This window comes from Stenella coeruleoalba, assembly GCF_951394435.1.
Source record: "Stenella coeruleoalba genome assembly, chromosome: 5".
NCBI classification, from domain to species: domain Eukaryota; kingdom Metazoa; phylum Chordata; class Mammalia; order Artiodactyla; family Delphinidae; genus Stenella; species Stenella coeruleoalba.
Genome location: NC_137150.1, coordinates 110,259,406 through 110,277,292, shown reverse-complemented (window position 1 = coordinate 110,277,292; position 17,887 = coordinate 110,259,406). Strand labels below are relative to the sequence as shown.

General features: G+C 39.2%; 1 protein-coding gene across 1 annotated transcript in view; it reads right to left on the bottom strand.

Moving 5' to 3' along the window:
• The window catches only part of LOC307186397 (uncharacterized protein), a gene marked incomplete at its 5' end in the record, with an annotated part of 311,829 nt that overhangs the window by 213,776 nt on the left and 80,166 nt on the right, over nucleotides 1–17,887 (bottom strand). The window lies entirely within an intron of this gene.

The following is a 17,887-nucleotide window of genomic DNA, read 5'->3' as shown; positions in this document are numbered from 1 at the left end:
CTACTCACCCAACAGCTGCATGCTCTCTGATATGAGTGTTCTTTACCTGAAAAACCCTTTCAAACATACTTTAAGTTGCTCATCTAATTCATCCTGTTTGATGTCCTCAATTTACTGAGTCTCACAAATATTTTGCAAAGCTACCAAGTCTTAGAGACTGATGCTTTTTTTCCTAGGCTACCCAGGAGACAAGCACAAGTCAACAGGGCATTTGCATGGAGTTTCCAGAGTTACTGGGGAAAACAAAAGTAGCAAACAGGTACAAGAAGTCAAGCAGAAAGTGAAAGAGAGATGCCAAACACCTCCCTTTCCTCTACCGCATTCACTAGTATACCTGGAATTAAGTCAGTTGACTGGTTTGCCATTTTTCACTACAAATATATTAAAAATATTTAATCTCAAAAGGAATGTTGAAATAGCTATTCTCCCTGCTTTCAATTCCCTCTCAATGCTGCCACTTAGCTTTTTAAAACTCAGAAATAATCTCTCAATCATTTCCTTAAAACTTAAGTGGTTCTTCCCAACTTCAGAAAAATGTCACTACCAAACTCCTTCACCTAACAAAAGGGATAACATGCCCCAAATATATTTCTTCTTCCCCTTTTCACCCCAGTGGGACCTTGTGTACTGCTGCCATGTGAAAGGCACCCGCTGGAATTGTGCACTATAGTGAAAATTTCCAACACATTCCTTTCAGCTATTTCCCAACTGACACTGCACTTCCATCCTACAGAAGACATTAATCATGAACTAATATGATATTTGCAGCAAAAGGATGGAACTTTCACTGTTAGAGTCAAAGTCTCTCTTCTGATCCCTCTGAAGAGTAGAACATAACCTCTTTAGGGACTGGATATATTACACTCATCTTTTGTCCACACTGCCTACGGTATAGAGCCTGGCTCATGGTTGACCCTCAATAAGGGTGTGCCAAATAAATGAAATAAATTAACTGTGAATGAATGAGCGGATAAATGACACTATGGAACAACTAGTTAGAATAAACTTAAAGCTCTGGAACAGAGAAATGCAAATGTGTACTCTAAGGGATCAGATTAATGAAGTTAACTGGTATTAATGAACCACAGATTCACCCTACACAGACAAACAAAACACTTATATGTATCCATGGAAAAAATGACACAATACCAAGGATTCTTTTATCTTATTCTACTTTGGGAAGCAGGAAAGTACATTCCATTTCTTGAAATCACTTTCCCTGACAATTTTTTTTCAGTCAGTTGTATTGATTGATCTTCATCAGTTTTAGCCTTGAAATGATAAAAAGGGTGGAATATAAACAAAGAGCTGCCTGCACAATATTTAGGTGGAGAACATTCATCAGTGTGAACAGCTCTAACTTAAAAGCAGTAAGAAGAGTATTCCCCCAATTCCCAAGTATAGTTCTCAGCTTTAATGAAAAAGAGACAATTAGAACAAAGGCACTTGCTCACTTCAAGTCACAATTCATCAAGCTGTCAAAGACAATAAAATGCTACACACCTAATCTTTCCTGTTAACCATAATGTAGGCAATGCAATTACATTGTTGCAGCAAATTGGCAAGAATTAGAGGAAGAATTAATGTAAAAACCTTGTGAAATTTTCTGTTCCAGTAAATGGTGTCATTCATATTTAAAAATCTGGTAAAGAAATAAGTATTAAGTGAATTAGCAATAAATACTTCTTTTTAGGCCCATTTTCTTGTTCAAAAGTATTAGAGATTTTTTTAACTATATAAGCAAGGAAAAATTAATTCATACCACCAAAGCCATCTAATTTTAATAAAAACAAAAGACAATTTTAGGTGAAATGGAATGTAGTAATACAAACACTCAGTAATACATAGACATGCAAGAGGACAGATAAATTTAATCTCAAAAATGGTCAAAATGCTTTCAGTGGACTTCTTTCATAAACAGTAGATCCATATGCACACAGAAGAGGAAACTAAGCTGATTACGAAATTATATGGTTAACTATAAAGAGTATTTTCTAAATGACTCTCTATTTTCCAAACTCAGCTCGTGGCACTATAAGAAATACAGAAAAATAAAGCAAAGCCCCCACCCTTTAAAGGTACAAACGTTAATTGAGGACTATAAATGCCAGCCCAAGGATTAAAAAGATGCAGAGAAGTCGTGTCTGATCTAGAGGAGCTCACAATCCCCTGAGGAATGCTGTGGATAAACTAATCATTGCTGTTTATACTTTACTGTTCATGTATGCCAAGAAAATGGAGGACATGTATTTGTCATGTCAATCTTATCTTGCTTCAAAAGTCTCCACCTTGGTGCATAACAGTGATGAGATTGGTTCTTCAAGTTTGCTTGACAGTCTCATTTTAACTTATTAATTATTCAGCTAACGCAAAGTTTAACCCCTATCATGCTGTTTCTCCTACTTCCACTTCTGTTTCTTAAGAAACCAATGCGTATATTGAGGGGTGGAGCTTGCAAGATTCCCAAGATTTGGACACTCTCTCCAATCTGCATCTTGTCTTCTGAATCCTGGCTGCTCTGTGCTGTGGGTTCACCAAGCTCAGTTCCCCTTTGCTTTCTCATCAACACCTTGATCCTTGTTGCCATTTGGGCTCTCCCTATGTTCTTCTTATAGCCTTGGCCGTGTGTGTACTTTGTCCCACCAGATCAAGCTTTCCTAAACACCCTCCCCCAAGCTCATAAGCCAGCAGTATCAGTCACCTTCATCCTTCCAAAATCATGGAGGGATGTTTCTATTTATCCCTTCTGCACACACACCCAAACTGTCACTAGCTCCAGCTCTCTCTGTCTCTGTCTCTCTCTGCTTGTTCAAATAGAACATACATCCATTTCTACTCTGATGTAGCTACCCCATGTTGAATTCTCATTTTAAATTCCAAATAGGAAATAGAACAAAAAAGCACTCCTTCCCTTTTTTTTCCCCTCAACAAAATGCTCTCTTACCTCTCTCCTATCTATACTATAAAACCTATACTTCTTTAGAGGAAAAGAAGATCTCTCTTATACTATTTTCTATCACCAGATACATACCATATGTTATATTTTTCTTATGTTTCTTCCAGGGGGCATAAAGCCACATACTTTAGCCCTAATTATGGACAGATTTTAAGAAGAGGAAATAATTCTTTCCAGTAAGCAAAATACATACAGAAATTCCTCACAAGTTTTATCCCTGTTAGACCATAATTTTATTACAATATGGTATAGGAAGATAATGTTAACACTGTGAAAGCATAAATAAGAAAGATTAGCTTAATTTAAGAGACTAAAGAAGGTTTGGAAAAGAGGGCAGTTGATTACAATGGTAAAGATAAGTTGAATTTTCAAAAGTTGAAATGACCAACACTAAAAACCAAAAGATCTACTTACATTTATACAAATGTATTTATTGACCAACAAAACATAAGAGTTCTGTCGTATGTGCTGTCCAGAGGCACCTCTTCAAGAATGAACTTGCTGTTAAGCTACAGCATATTGAGCAAGTAGCCTTTAGCTCTTAGCTCCTTCAGGGTGTGCCCCAGTTTCAGAAGTAACACCGTTTTGAGCGCATATTTATTGCTGAGCAAGGTGAGGGTATGAAGTCCCAGGGATTTTGGCCTGATATGACACTCTGATGAGCATTACTCACTCTAGAACTCCCTGACAATTCATCTAGGGCTTTATGGGGCCCACACTGCAATTCAACTCTTTCAAGGTCAAGTTTTGCCTCCTCCTTTTCCTTTCACAGAAGTTGATCCTTAATAAACACTTTGCACCCCAAGCTCTATCTCAGCTCCTGGAGAACCCAGAAGTACGGTCTATGAAAGTAGGCCAAAAGATGGAGCTTTGGGGCTAGATGACTCAGCAACCTGTAGGCAATGAGGGTGCCATCACTAGTGGTAGGTCAAGAACATTCCTCCAACAAGGTGGCAGTCAATGTTTTACCAGTGGTGAATCAGAAGGGTATCCCAGGGAAGGGGGAATAAATTAGCACAGGTAAAGATCAGGCATTGCAACTTACAGAGAAACTTGTAGATGTAAAGATAACAGGATAGGCTGGCTATGGCTAAGAGCCTTCATGCTCCATGTGGAAAGATAACAAGCAGCAGAGGTAACAAGGAACCAAAAACCAAGTATGAAAGCCAGAGGTCTGCGTGGCTGCCTACAAAGATGCTCTTATCATCTGTATGACATGATAGAAAAAGCCAAAGACAAGTCCAGGACCTAATAGACCAAGTGGTTAAGTGTCCAATAACAAACAAGGTGAAATGCCAAACTGAGGCAAGTCAGTTACACCATGGACAGGGCTCTGAATAGGACATCCTAGGATGCTGACACGTGAGATGGAGCTGCTGTCTAAGTATATATGAAGTAGATCCTATGGTGCAAGAGGTACACTGGGATAGATGTGATGTGGCCCAGATCCTCCATAAAGACATGAGCTGATGTGGGGAGTATGCTCTGCAGACACCCTCCAGTTATCATCCACACTGGCTGCTAAGTGAGGAGGGGTATAAAGTTTAGACGGTTCAGCCTGATGCACATCACTCTGACAAGTGAACTTGCTCCTGAGCCCCTTGTTGGTTTGTTCTAAGTGTCTAGTTTGTTTTACCTTCTCCTTTGCTCAAGGTTGCCTCTTTCCCTTTCCTTTCACAGAGTTCTCTCTCTCATATACATCTTGAATCCCAAACTCCATCTTAAAGACTGCTTCCAGAGACACCATATTGTAACTCAAACTGTTCAAAGAGAACTTATAGTACCAGTATTAACATACAATTAGAAGGTATTTGTTGGGGGGCAGGTTGTTGCCTACAGATAATTGTTAATGACTATTTGATAGGAAGTATTTGAGGTGAATTTTTGCACTTCTAAGAGAATTTTTGTCATCTGTAAAACTATCCAATTCCTTGTAGGTTCTCAATCTCGGAAATTTCCCTGGTGAAATCTGAAGCTGCCCTCCTCACCCCAGACAAGGAAGGCATGGAGACTTAAGAAACAGGCAGCCACTCCAGATTGGTAGGCGGCAGTTTTAACAAGCACAGGAACTTACTTACAGGACTTGTCTTGGGTGGCAGCAAGATGAGTAGATCTCCACACCTGCCAGGATCTTAGTTTACGTAGAGGCCTTAACTGGGTTCACTAACATATACTGTCCAGATGGTCTCAGCACACATTGTTCTCTAGAGGCCTCATCCATGAAAATAGCTCCCGCTATAGAAACGTTACCAACCTTCCCGAGTGGAGCCCCACCAAGGGTCCACCTAACCGGTGTCACTGGAACCAATAGAATGAGACTGAGTTCGGTTCAGAAGCAAAGGAAAGCTTTGTTTTTTGATCAAAGAATGGAGAGGCGCAAGCTCACGATCTGGAGCATATGCTCTCTGCCGGGCTCCGGGCTCTATGGGCGGGGCTGCTTTATCTGCAGGGATGAGACGCAGTTCTCGCGAGTCCTGCACAGTCGTGACGCTCACGGCACATTATAATGAAGCGCCTGGAGCGGTGTCTCTGCACACGGCCCGCCCTCCGCCGCCGTCTCAATTGGCGGTGTTGTGCGCAGTGCTTCTGCGCATGGCTCACCAAGTCCATGCATCAGGTGCAGCGGTTCTGCCCTGGAAACTCTGATCCAACGTGTTAGGTGCACGGCTTCTATACACAGCCTCCTACAGGCAAGTGAAACTAGACTAAGCACTAAGAGAAGAGGTTAGACCTTATCACCTAGAGTCCATCTTATTTTTCCCAGGGACCCAAGTGGACTTTGCTGGTGACAGAAGTGGCAGGCAGAATATACATTTCAAGGATGGGAGAGGGTGACGAGTCTCTGATGGGCCAGGTCCAGCTGGTGGGTCAACCACAGTCAGGTCCTCCCAACGACCTCATCCAACATTCCAACGCTCTTATGATCTCACCCACCTCCTTCTTCCTTAACGTGCCCCAAGAGGTCAGCAAGGGGTTTCACTAGCCTGGAGGTAGCTTGTTTGGCAGCCATCTGGCTGCAGTGGAAGCAGATGCCCAAGCAACAATCTAAGCACATGCGAGAGCAAACGCAGATTAAGATAATGATTTCTGATATAAGTAACAAATTTTTCAGCCGAAAGGCCCATGATCCAAAACCACTGATTTACTAACTCCTCTATGCCTTCTCTGCCCCAGGCCGGGGTGGGGCAGGGTGAGGAGTTTTGGGGAGCTGGATCACTTAGAGCGTTCACTTGTATCCAGATTAATCAGGTATGAACATACGCTGTTTGGATAATGGCATAGATGCCTCCCTGTGAGGCAGTAATAATGTCCCAGGCCATTCTGTTTTGGGGGACAGCTTTTCTCATTAGAGACGTTTCAGTGTTCATTAAGGACAGGCTTTGCCAGCTATCATTTGAAGCAGGCTGGGTGAATTTAGTAAGGACTTCTATGTGTGCTATAACATCCTCCAGGCCCATGAAAGTACCAGTGGAAAACACATTACTTTCTCAAGTCCGTAGTCTTGAAACAGCAGTTAGCGTGGGAATGGTGGGCAGAAGGTACATTCCAAGGACAGAGGAGGGGGTAAGGAGCCTCCTATTGCCTGGGTCCATCCCACAGGTCAACATGCAGTCACGCCCTCTTGATGACTTCCTCAAACATTTTTCCAAGCCCCCAAAACAAAATATTGTACCATAAACTTCCATTTCAATTGTCCTTTATGGAGTGCTTCTGTCTTTGGTTCAGTCTTACTATTCTGTGCTCATTCTTAGTCTGAAAATTGGCAAACATTTGGATTCTCTCGTGTACCTGAACTAAGTACCATAAAGTTCACCTTTGTAACATATATAATGGATATGAATTGACTGAGATAGAGTCATATAAAGAGTATGAAGAGTAATAATAATTATCTCAGAGCCATTCAGTCTAAACATCTTATTTAGGGTCCAGCAAAGGAAGTCATGAAATTGGACAATATGAGGAAGGGAATCAATGTAGAAAGAAAAAAGAGGACGTCTATGGACTTTCAGCATTAAAATGTCAGGGAGATAAAGAGGAACTGAGGATGAGCCGCCAATGAGGGAAAAGAGAAGCAATGGAGAATGCATGCCATGGGACCTGTGAACAAAACTCCTTATGAAGGAGGGAAGAATCAACTGTGTAAAATCCTTCTGAGAGATAAATTAAGATGAGAATACAATAGTAACTGGATTTTGGAGTGTGGAGATCATTGGTGGCCTTGACAGAGGGTTTTTATGGTGTGACAGGGTCAACATACTGATTGAAATGGGTGTAAGAGAGAATAAGAGAATACAAAATAAGGTTACATCTGTAAACAATGCCTTTTAGAATTTTTGTTACAAACAGGGCAGAGAAGTTGGAAAGTTGCTGAAGATAAAATGCGGAAAAACATTTTTTAAAAGAATGGATGAAAAGATGCAATTAAAAGGACTCTAGGCTCCCTTTTAACTTCAAGATTCAACATCATGATCATGTGAAGAACAGCAATGCAAATGCATTATTCTGCCTTACTGGGTCAATATTTTTTTCCATATAGAGCTCTTACCAAAGATTTAACACGTAAATGTCATTAAAAAGTATTCCTGGGCTTCCCTGGTGGGGCAGTGGTTGAGAGTCCACCTTTCGATACAGGGGACACGGGTTCGTGCCCGGGTCTAGGAGGATCCCACGAGCCATGGCCACTTAGCCTGCGCGACCGGAGCCTGTGCTCTGCAACAGGAGAGGCCGCGGCAGTGAAAGGCCCGCGTACAGCAAAAAAAAAAAAAAAAAGTATTCCTATTTTTCAGTCAAGTACTTTAAATTATGATCCACTCTCTTAAACACCTGCTCACTTCAAAACAGCTCATTGTTAAACACCCAAGTTAACTTACAATCTCTTAACAGGTTAAACACGAGCACTTAACTCCTAAAGTATATTAGCTACAAATTGAACATTAAGTAAAAAGCACTCAAGGCTATTTAAGGCTTTAGTGCCTTCTTATAAAGGTATAGTATTTGCAATTAGATATGATTTCCATTAGTTATTATGGAAATAATCCACAGAACAATGTTCCTAATTGGTATTATAATAAAATGCTTCTCTTTGGAGCAAGAGTGGAATCAAGGCAAAGATGTGGATTAAAGTAAATGGCTCCCTTACCTTCCGGGACCATTTACTTTTGTCTCTGGTTATTTGGCCAGGAATAAGCAGGGACCCTGGAATGCAGGTTATATTTAGTTGACCCTCTCTATCAGTAGCTGTTTGCTTTGGGAGGCAGGTGAGTGTCTGAATATCAGCTGCACCCACTGCCAGAGTAAGCAGACATCTAAGTACTCCTTTGGCTCCTGGCAGTAATTGCATTACCACTTTCCAATTCCTTGCCCTGCTGTCCAGAGATGAGTTCTAAATGCCCAGGGCTCAAGGTGAAGAGAAAGAAGCTAAGGCAAAGAGTTATCCCAATATCCAGTGAATTTGTATTGTTAACAATTTAACTTTTCAAAGGATTTTAGAGTAAAGCAATCAGCTCTCTGCTGGAGTTGGGCAGGACATAAGGCTGAGACTGCTGAATCAATATGTGGAAACCTGACTGACAACTCAGGTAATTTGGTGCAGGAGTTTGGACAACAACTGGAGATAAATTACTTAACACAGTCAGGAACCAAAATTGTGTTCAGAAAGAGACGTATTTTCCTGAGAGAAGTGAGGAGAATTGTACTGACAGGGAACTGATGGGAAGTAATTATTTCATATGCAACTGTATAAGTTCTGATGAATATCTTTGAATTGTCTTTGTGGAAGGGTAGGGAAGTATTGCGAAATATATGTAAATTAAACTGTGATACAAATTCCTCCTCTTTAAAGTACGTAACTTTAGAACAGTTAGGGCTGAAATATAGAAAGATGCTTATTTTGTGGAGAGAAAACTGCAGTATAAAAAGTCGTATTTTTATCTCTCTAAATCATGACGCAATCCTTTTAGAATTCAATTTGACTTATGACAAACTGTGTAAAATACTTTATATAAAGTTTATTTGTATTTTTAACTAGCTTGTATTGGTGTGCTAAAGAAAGTTTCTTCCCCTCCTCCCACATTAATACCCCCCTATAATGTAATATACTCAGTAGTTGCAAAATCCAAGATGAATAGATCTAGCTACCTTACCAACCCTAGAATATGTGCAGTGAAAAAGGGAAGGAGGATGCAGAGAAGGGCAAACTCAATTGCTTATTCACTGCTGTAGTCACTGCCAATCAAGAGGATCCTCCTGTTTTCACACGTGTGAGCAAACAATGTTTGAAAGCGTTACTTCATTTCTGAATTGCTTCAGTAAAGACTCTTAAGTGCCTTCCAGGGTGTAGCTGAGATTTGTTTTTGGCTTTTCAGAGTTCAATTCCCCTTTCTAATACAATCTATATATCCTTTTGAGGAATTACCTTCTCCAGTATGTTCTGCTGTTGCCATATTCAATAGATGACATGCTATATGAGCTAGGCCAATCAGATGCTTCCTCTTGAGCAGAAGGACAAAGATACCAGATGTAATTGGAACCTATCCCATTCTAACAACCATGACTCACCCAGATTATTACTCTTCCTAGGCTCTTCTTGTTCTGGCTTCCTAGCCTCTGGGACTACTTGACCTACTCATTTCCATGCGTCCCATGAATTTTTTAACCTCCATTATTTCCTCAATCAATTCTCTTTTGCTTAATTTAACCAGAGTTGATTTCTGTTGTTTGCAGTTAAATATCCAAAAATTTATACACAGGATAATAACTGGCTGGCCCCAATGCTGATAATTCTACTGGGTATTGTGCCACCATCCTAGCTCTCCATGAACATACATGGGTGTGTGTGTATAAGAAATCTCAATGTGAGCTGTTCAACACATGTTACATCTTGGCCACTTCTTTTAATGTCTTTAGCAATTTGTGCATATGGCTATGATACCAAAACTGATCTTTTTCCTTGGCATTCTTTCTTGATGAAATTGATCAACAAGGGTACAATACCAAATACCTAGGAATTAGCCTTTATACCTCCCTCCCCTTCACTACCTTTATCCAGTACCTTACCAAGTCTTAATGATTATAATTTCTAAATACTTCTCAGGTCTGTACATATAACTCCATCTCTACCACCACTGTTCTGGATGATTATCATTTCTCTCCTGAGCTACTGCAAGAGCTGCATGAAAGGTGCGCTTATAATTATTTGTGTCCCTTTACAATCTATTCTCCACATAAAGCCGGCAGAATAACCTTAATGAAATAATAATTTAAACATTTCACACTCTGCTTTAAACACTTCAGTAGCTTCCCAGAACTCTTAGGACAATGTCCAAAATCCTTAATATATCCTTCAAGCCAAGTATTCTGACATTCCTCACTCAGCCCCTTACTTCACATAAAATGTGTAACCTGGTCACACTGATCTTTCAGCTCCAGGAAGGAGCTATGTTTCCTCCCATTACAGGGTCTCTGTACTTACCTCTACGCATTTTGCCTTTTCTAATTAAATCTTAAGAATCCTTCAGATTAGCATCCTTCAGATAGTGTTTCATGTCCCCAGAAACACTTCTCATCCTCACTAACTAGATCAAATCCCTCTAGTATAGACTCTTCAGAATCATAAACCTTTCTTGACACCACTTATCTCAGACACACTTGCATTGTAGGATTATATGATTATCACTTTTCCCCCTCTCCCAACAATGAAATCTAAGCTACATGAGAGCAGGGACAAAATCAATGGTTTTCATCATTGTTTCACCAGAACTAAGTGCAGTGTCTGACAGATGTTAGGCACTTGGTAATGGATGAATAAGGCCAATATTCTCTGTGAAAATATGAATTCCTTGAATTCTCTGTGGAATTATGAACTAGTGTCTGACACAAGTGCTCAAAAACTGATTGGGTTCTTCCACACTCGGGTTCAGTAAAGGAATTGCTGACCTTAACAACTGATGAAGGTTATAAACATTTTCTTTATCACTCAAGGTCAGGTACACATTTTGATCATAATCTGATATTGCATAATTTTAAAAAAATTATTCTCAGACTCCCTTTGAACAATCAGATTCAACATGCCAGGCATGGTAGTAGATCATCTTTCATCAACAGTCCATGATATTGTTTTTTGATAGAGAACATTTCACAAGAACTGAAATCATGTACTTCCAAAGAACATTTAACTTTTCCATTAACAGAGTACTTTATTTGAAATGCTTATTAATAAACTCAAGATATTTAAACAAAACCCTAAATTAAATATCAACCCAAAGCCAATTAACTCTCACACATGTGCCTTTGATTTTCTGGTGACAACCTAAAGTATAGATTCAGACTCAAATCCAATACCAAAGTCCATGATCCTCCCAAGGACTTAATGAGACTCATTTGGTCTGCTCTCATATTTACAGGGTTTCCCCTGGTTCTCAGATGCTGACTAGTGTTGGCAATTGTTTCTGACTGAAGATGAGCCACTTTTCCTATATAAGTGTTCCATTCTGAAAGTGTTCCAGATGTTCCATTCTGGAAAAAAATATTGAATCTTATGCCTAAGGGGCATAAGCATGCTTTCAGAAAACAACTATATCATCACTCCCATCTCTTGTCAATTCAAACCTGTTCTGTTGAACTACTTACTTCTAACCTTTAGATGAAATAGAATGCAACATATGCCTTTTCTCATTACTCTTAGATAATAAAATGGTTTTACTCTGGAAGTGTTGACAGTCATCTTCTGACATTTGAAACTGAAGAAGGAAGCCAAAACCAAGAGAAAGAAGTTGAAAAATAGAACATTTAGTCCATGGTGAAATTTTTTAGCCGAAGATCACATTGTGCTCAGATCTATTCAATTATGTGAGCCAATAATGTTCCTCTTTTACTTACTTCAGTTTGGTGTTTTAGTTCTATGCATAACTGACATATGATCTGCCAAGTATGCCCAAGAAAGATTTCCCCCAGGTGGCTAACTGCTCGCTGGTACATGGTACTTAGAGATATCTTACTCCCAACTCCAAAAACACAAATCCACTCACTGAGGAAACAAAGACAGTGCTATCTGTTCTAAAAACTCAAAGAAGACCACTAGAGGTAACAGAGTTTTCTGTTCTTATTTCTTCACTTCCTCAACCTTGACAGTGAGGAGATCTTTTGATGCTGCCCTGTGATTATTTTGAAACACTTAGGCCTACTCCTCCAAAGACATAAGGACATAATTGCTATCAGCTACATGCAAACCTACCCAGGATTTCCTACATGACATTGATGTTACAGCTCCTTGTCAAGATGAAACCCACATCCTAATATCCTGGCGAAGAGGGCACAGACAATTGGAAAAAATGTAGAAGAAACTAAGGCGTTGAGGATGAGGAACAGGAGGATGAGGAGAGAAAGAAGAGATGTCAGAGAAAGAGATGGTTTCCAAATGCCCATTTAACCTAGGCACGCCCCGTGTAGACTGAAAGGTGACAGTGTGGAAAGGAAAGAATGTTTTTTATCATCTATCAGCCTCCATGTGCTTTCCTTTTTATGAAAAATGAGATTGTATTCCCTCTGCTAACAGATTGCTCATACAAAGCCTTTCAAATTGTACAAGATAGAGCAAAGCAGTTAGAAAATGAACACTCCTGGAACTTGTTTAAATATTTCTTCTCCATTCTTTCAGCCTTAAGTCCCATTTTTGGCTCCCCTTGGGGGTGCCTTTCCTCTCATATAATAAATCAACAACTATATCTAAATGTCATATATATACACACAAACATATATATGTAATTTTCTCCGGTGAAACCTTAAAATGGAAAGAAGAATACCAGGTGTGCATATATATACATGCACATACATACATATATACACATATATGTTTACTTTTTCCAGTTGTCCATCATAAAATCTGTGCCAGAATCTGTACTTGGTCCAGCATATGAAGGACCCACTTCTCTATGCTTTGGATAAATTTCTTCTTGTTCATCTACTTTTATAACACTTCCTCTCTACCCCTCCCTGCCTCTCAGAATTGCTGTGCAATTGGAAACTGTACTAGAAAAGTGTACCAAGTTAGCACTTCATTGTTGCTTTTAAATACAATAATTATTTATGAATAAAATTATTATACATGCATAGAGTGAGCATTATATAGCTCAAGATTTTACAGATTCTAAAGCAACTCCTTCCCAAGTAGCAGTAGAGATGTAAATTAATTTCAAATACAGATACCACAAATTCAAAAAAACTTGGAGTGGGAAAAAGAGCAATGGGGATATATTGTCTGCCCTGTGTCTAGAAGGCAGTTGTTTTCTCCCCATTTGCCAAGGAGAGAAGTGAACTGAAAAGAAGTGCTTACCCAAAGCTGCCACAGTTATGTTAATGCTTTTGGAATTTTTCCAAAGATTTTAACCAAATATTCAATCCATAACAAGTATTCCCCGTGGCACCGTTGAAGCATGCTGCAGTTACACATTATAAATGAAAGCCAAATCACACACTTATGTAAAATGACTGGTACAGCAGAAAAACAAGTTATGTATTTAATAAGCAATCCCAAGCTTGTAATGTAGTGAAACCCACTTGTAATTTCTTTCAAAGTTTTTTTTTTTTTCCCTGCACACACTATTCATTTCTGAAGCTCTCTACAAGGCTTTTATAAAAATCAACCTAGCCAATATACCATCACTTCAATTTTCTTTGCCCATTGCTTTGAAAAACTGTACTCCCATTCACGAATATTAGTCATATCAAAATGCATGAAATATGGTTGTACGGCATTCCTTGAAGCATGGTTTTTACTTATAAAATATGTATGTTAAAAAAAGAAGCCTTCAACACATGCTTACACTCCATGTAGTAGACATGCTTTCTGTATTTATAACCTGTGGGATACTTTTACATACAAAAGCCATTCATCTGAATTTTGTCTACCAAATGAAGGTTGTTATAGTTCCTCACATTGACATTACCCATAATTCTGATTGCCTTAATGAAGTAGCATAATGGGCATTTTTGCCAATTAAACATAAGGCTTTTGTTAAAAATGAAAATACTGGACGTAGCAGTCAATTCTGAAACAGACTAACCTGAAATTCTGCCAGCATATTTAAGCTGTCCATTTAAAGATGAAACTATCCATTGTTGCTTTCAGCAGGCCCTTTACTAGCTGGGTTCCCTCTCTACTGAATTTCTTCATTAATTTCTATGACATTTTACTTTCCTTTAATTAGATAATTATCTAATTCTATTTGAGCTATTTGTAAATGTGTTTTCATGCATCCAACTCCTCAGAACACACTGTTTTCTATCAGACAGGGAAAAAATATTATATTTATAATTAGTTACCCCATGGAACAGTGTTATAAGAAATTTTTCTCTGATAAACTTTGATTGAAAAGAAAGCAAGTCAGTATTTTGCCAGTGAGTGCATATTGGCTTAGGTTTTCAGTGTATTTTTGATTTATTTTTAACCTTGGCTTTCTGTTTGAGCCAGAAAAGATCATCTTCTTCTGAGGATTTTTCTCTTTTGCTGATTAGCTATAGAATGAGGAGAAGCACCTGAGGGGCCACATGAAGAAGGATGCTAAGCGGTTTACAAGTCTCAGTAATTAATGACTATTTTTATCACAAAGAATATAGACTGGCTTCTTCCATCTATCTAAAACTCAATGTAAGCCCCTATAAGCCTCAATGCAGCATAATTGGTGCAACAGAGCTGAAAATGAGATGGAGGATATAATGCAGCTTCCTGCCTTTAGCTGAAATGGAACAGTAGAAGCCCGTGGCAGCCTCCAATGTGTTTGCCACTAAGATTTAAAGACAGCCAGCTGTTTAGTGTTCCTTGTAAAGCCCACATCACTGTTTATGTCCTTAAATAGAGTTCAAATGTTTTAAATAATGATATTTATGAGAATGATTTACTATGGTAAACAATGTACTTCTCAGCCTTTTGGCTCTAATTGGGTGTTTTCTCTGATTAGGAGTAATCATAGACTGTGTACTTGTATTAGTTTTTATTCTGACCACACTGTGCTTAAAATGTGCTCTCAAACCTCTTGGGATGAACAAACGGGTTTTGCTTTCTCAGTGCTGTTATTAAAAAAACCCACTCTGCTGTAAATCATAATATGCTAATAATAGGTCTGAGGACTCAACTGGGAAAATGCAAAAAGCTTCACATTCCTGAAGGCATGCTAAGTGAGACCATAATAAGTGCTGGATAATGTGTTTGTTTTAGATGTGTGACCATCCCCTCTATAGCCTGGATAGCACTGTTTTGTCCAAACCAGCCATAATCACAAAATAAGCTCTTGGTAGTTTTCTACAATATGACTGGAAAGAACACTGGAAACAAAAAAAGCAAACAAAGGGAGGGGCTGGGAATACCTTCCAGAAGATTCTAAAACAAGCCAGGGTTATTTTCAGCCACCTCCTTGAATAGCACCTAAGCATTTCACTCATGTTCTTCCTCACAATGCTGGCACCACCTACTGTAAAAACAGAAAGACCGGTTTCTTCAAAAAAAGGCTATATTTGGAGGCCCATTAACAGCATCCTCTATGAGTATTATATAACAGCTGAATGCCACCTCTCTGTGGATATCAAAAATTAGAAGGTTTTTCTAAAAACATCTCTTGAGGATATGCCAGGTATCCAGAATTCAAAAGATTCATTGTAGAAGCCAAATGGAATCGGATTAATCAGGAATATGGTTAGAGTTAACACAATAACAGAGATAAATCCAATGGACAGAGAAACCAGTTGGAGTTCAAATCTTTTAAGAATTACTATAGGGACTTCCCTGGTGGCGTAGTGGTTAAGAATCTGCCTGCCAATGCAGGGGATACGGGTTTGATCCCTGATCCGGGAAGATCCCACGTGCCACGGAACAACTAAGCGCGTGCGCCACAACTACGGAGCCTGTGCTCTAGAGCCGGCAAGCCACAACTACTGAGGCCCCGTGCCACAACTACTGAAGCCTGCATGCCTAGAGCCCATGCTCTGCAAGAAGTCACCACAATGAGAAGCCCACGCACTGCAAAGAAGACCCAACGCAGCCAAAAATAAATTAATTAAATTTTTTAAAAAAACATTACTATATAGAGCAGGGGTCCCCAACCCCCAGGCTGCAGACCAGTACCAGTCTGTGGCCTGTTAGGAACTGGGCCGCACAGCAGGAGGTGAGCAGCAGGCTAGCGAGCGAAGATTCATCTGCCACTCCCCATCGCTCTCATTACCGCCTGAACCATCCCCCCCCCATGCCCCGTCTGTGGAAAAACTATCTTCTATGAAACCAGACTCTGGTGCCAAAAAGGTTGGGGACCGCTGCTGTAGATGATAAAATTCTGTTAGGATGAGAGTCTAAAATACTACCTATTCCATTACCCCATGACATAAAACAGGAGGGTTTCACTGTGAGACAGTCTCCTGAAAGACACTGTGTACTCCCCAGTTCACTGCTGCAGGAGTGCTTAGTAGGGAAACAAGTTCATAAGGAGCTGTGAGGAAGGTCCAAGAACAACTCCAACTGTTGAATGAAAAACAGAAATGAAACAAAAGGAAAATCTGAATTTACTCACTGCAAACAAAACATTCATCATAAAAGAACAGATTGGGTATTTATCTCTTATTTTATGTTGACTCTTCTCACAAGGTTAAAGACTTTGGTAATCTGAATTGTACAGTTTCCTATGATAAAGATATGAGCACACCAAATGTTATTCCCTTTAAACATAAAGCTGAATCAAGTTACAGCATCTAGACAATATTACAGAGGTGATGCAGCATAATGCTCAAGATTGCTGGACTCCAGACCTAAATTGCCTGGAAGTGATTCTTATTTCTGCCAGTTTTCAGCTGTGTAACCTTGGGCAAGTCCTTCACTTAATCTGTAAAATGGGGATAATAGTACAAACTACCTCAACAGATTATTGGGATGATTAAATGAGTTAATATATAGAAACACAGTACTATTTAATAAATAAGTAAATAGAAGCCCAAATATGTACATCACTTTTCCAAGATCACATACTTAGGAAATAGTGAGGGCAGGACAAGTATCCTGTGATTCTGACCTGTACGTCACTGAGACGCCCACACTGGCTTGATGAAAGTACTGATGATTTTGGTGAGAGTGATTCTGGTGATGGGAGTACAAGTAAATGTAGGAACAAGTAATTAGGAGAGGAAGATGCAACCTAGATTCTGAATAAGCAAAATGAAGGAGGAACATTGAAAGGATTAGAAGATCAAAGGAAGGTGATGAAATATTCCACAGCGGTGTCTGTCTGCCCAGGTGCTTGATTGGAACTATTATATATTAGATGAGGTGCTTATACTAAAATAGATGTGAACAACTGGTTCAGGTGAACAATATACAACTTATATTTGTACTTAGTTTTTTCCTGCCCTACACATCTATGCTATCTTTCATGCATGGTCCTGAAAAACTGCTAATTCCTTAGTCTCATCCAACTAGGGAATACAATTCTGTGATGGGCTAGTCACTCTCCTTCAAACACACCTGGATTCCTTTTAAGAAGATTTTCAATATTATAAAGAAGTGGATATTACAGTTGCCTTCTTCATAATTGTTTAGTTTCATGAGCTCTACATACTGTCAAAAAGCTACTGGCTATTCTGTATAAGAATTCTGATTACATTGGACATAATGCCATATATTTGATTTATTTGCCCTTCCAAAAAATCATTTCCATCAAACACTGTCTGTGACAGAAGTACCTCTTTTACTGTTTATATTCTCCAATATCACATGGAATGTTTTGAAAATTTTTTTTCAAAGTTTGGTACTTCTGCATCCAATTTAAAATGATTTCCTCACTGGATAACCTTGGCTACATCTGGCTCAGAACAATTCTTCACATTTTCTATAGGATTATCATACTATTACATGGTTCTATTGCTACAATGCTATTGCATTAAACTAATAATGCACCC